Raw genomic sequence first — 3,073 nt, 5'->3', positions numbered from 1 at the left:
CTTTAAAAAAATTGTGAGTAATTTATAGCTAGAAGAATTCAATTCCATAGTAAGTTCACTGATTAAGAAGCTATTAAAAAGCAGTATCACCTGCATAAGAAAATTCAATTCCAATTATTCTCCAAAAAAATAAGAAGAATTTGTTTCAGATGTAAGTTAAAAAGTAACAAAAACATGATAGAAGATTTTCCAAATTATTGACATATTTTTCATATTTTAACAGTAATGGTAAGAAGATCATATAAAATAGAATATATATAGTAGTTGAGTAACAAAAGGATTTTGTTTCTTTTCTAGTAACAAAAGGATTTAGTTTCCTTTTCTAAATAATTATAGTAGTATAAAAAGAAGGCATCATAACAGAAATTGATATTAATAGAGACGTTTAAGTGTAACTAACAGTGAAAAATGAAGGTGTTTGGAATTTTTATTCTTATATCAATTATGATGGTTTTGAGTCCAAAGGTTGTGATGGGTGAAATAGTTCCTACTTCTGTGTGCTGCAATGCCGATGGACCAAGTTGCTCAGCTGATTCAGATTGCACAAGCTATTGTTCTGAGTGCACAAAAGGTGGATTTTGCAAGCATGTTAAAAAGCCTTACTGTCATTGCTATTGTTGATCAATTCATCAATCCTCTATGTAATCTTGCATGACCTATGTGTTTCATTTCTTATTATTACCCTATGAAATAAATATATTCTTACTTCTTATGATGTTTTTGAGCTTGTTTGTTTTCTTTCCGGGTTTTTGGGTTATTTTATCTTGTGAATTTGTTTTATTTTATTTCTTTAATAATAATAGGGTTCCGTTGTTTTAAAGGTTTGATTGTGTTAACCTAATTAAAATATTCATATCTTTAATTTTCTGTTCACAGCTTTCACTAAAAAAATATGATATTTCTAGTACATGTATTTTCATTAGATATGCTATTTCTAATTATAAATTTATTTTCATATTATAGATAAAAAAACACAACCGATAACAACCCAATATATATTTTGGATTAGATTTCGATGCACTTGGCTGGATCCTATATAGGAGAGAGACTGGATGACCCAAATAAATTTCTAGAATACATCATTTTTTTATTGGAATAACGGAGTCTTATTCTGATTAAGAGTCTAGTGGCCAACTTGGAATACTCATATTTTGTATCCAAATAAAATCAGAAAAAATAAAACCAATCAAACACATCCCAAATTATTCACACAGTCCTGCTGTTGTCATAGACAGTAGCGCATAACTGCTACCTTTAAGTAGTAGTAACTCATTAATGGGTTAGATGTAGGTGTGTTAATATTTTATTCCTTTTTAATTGAATTACAATTTCATTCCTATTCAACCAATGTCCAATTAGATTTTATCAATGTCCAAATTCAATGAACCAAATCATGTGAGGAATCCAATTCCAAAAGAAAACCAATTAAGTACTTATTATCAATGTTCTCAAACTCGGACCAAATGGTTCGACCGGTTGAAGCGGGAACCGGCAGGATCTCTAGTCCGAATTAAACTGACAGAACTGAAATCAAACCAGAAACTGGCGGTCAGATCAGAAACCCGTATGACTCTGGTTTAATAGAAAGAATTTCATGCACACAATGATGCTTTGGTAATTGAGATCAATGTGGATGAATATAAGGTTCGTAGAGTATTCATTGATGCTGGAAGTTCTGTAAACATCATCACTAGAAAGGCATATGAGGCATTGAATCTTGATCTTGATATTCACTACCACTTTATCACCATTGGTGGGAATTTCTGATCATATTGTACTTTTGCTGGCCAGTGCTCATTTGCAAGTATCTCTTGGGGATGGCCCAATAAAAAGAAATTCCAAAACTGAATTTTTAGTAATTAACTCAGTGGTTCAATACAATGTCATCATAGAGCGTCTTCTCTTGTCCAAATCTGCTAAGGCTCTGTTTATTGATAATTTGGCCTGACAAATTCCAACTAGAGAAGATGTGGCATTGGCACAAGGTAACCAAGTGGTGGCTCACGAAACTTATTTTTGTTAGTTAAAAATGAAGCCAACAAAGGATCCTAGGGAAGAGGAGCACGAAAGAGCCAAACCAGTGGGTGATTTGGAGATAGTATGCTTGGCCGAAGGAAAGTCTGTGCAAATTGGTTCGGCAATCCCAAAGCAAACGAAGGCAGACATAGTTTCTACTTGAAGACGAACATCCAGCCCGTAAAGAGAACATGCTAGAAGCACAACCAGACGGCTAGTGAACAAGCAGATCCCAAGAAAAATATTTGTTGATTTCACGACTCAATGAATGACTACTTTAGCATACCCGTATGAAGTAGACCTGTTCACGAGCCCGTTAGCCTGCCCAGCCCGTCCAAGCCCGACTTTTATGGGTTGGGCTTGGACATGCATATTTAGCATTTAGCCCGGCCCAGTCCGAGCCCGTAAAAGCCCGAACTTAAAATGTGTTGGGCTTGGGATTTATTTCAAAACCCATGTCTAGCCCGGCCCGGCACGAGATATAAAATAATTCTATATAATTTAATTACATTTAATATTTTATTTATATTTATAATATTAGTTTGAATTATTCAATTTTCACGCCATTAGTTTTTAAGTTACAGTAGATTGGTTTTTTTTTAATGATAAGTGGATTGATCTTTTGTAAAAGAAAATTACTGCTTGCAAACTCTTCTTTATAAATTATAGTTTATAAATATAAATTGTTACATTTTTCTTATTTATAATAATGCTTTAATATGTGAATTTTTATTATTTATAATAACAATTTAATTTAAGTTAGATTAAGAAACTTTTAATATAAATGTATCGGATGGATGGGCTGGGCTGAGCCGGGCTTGGGAATTAGGTTTTTTAGTCTAGCCCAGCCCGGCCCGAGCCCGATGTAAATATAGTACGGGCTGGGCTGGGCTTGGACACAGTTAATATATGTAAAACCCGGTTAGCCCCGGCCCGGCCCAACCCATAAACAGGTCTAGTATGAAGGTAGTGCAAGCCTCTAGCAGCTTCAATGCATATCTTCAGCCATTGCTTGCAACCCAAGCCCGGATTATGTGATAAATTTGAAGACCGTTTG

Source organism: Euphorbia lathyris, chromosome 3, assembly GCF_963576675.1.
Source record: "Euphorbia lathyris chromosome 3, ddEupLath1.1, whole genome shotgun sequence".
Classification (NCBI taxonomy): domain Eukaryota; kingdom Viridiplantae; phylum Streptophyta; class Magnoliopsida; order Malpighiales; family Euphorbiaceae; genus Euphorbia; species Euphorbia lathyris.
Note: the sequence above shows the minus strand (reverse complement) of the source record.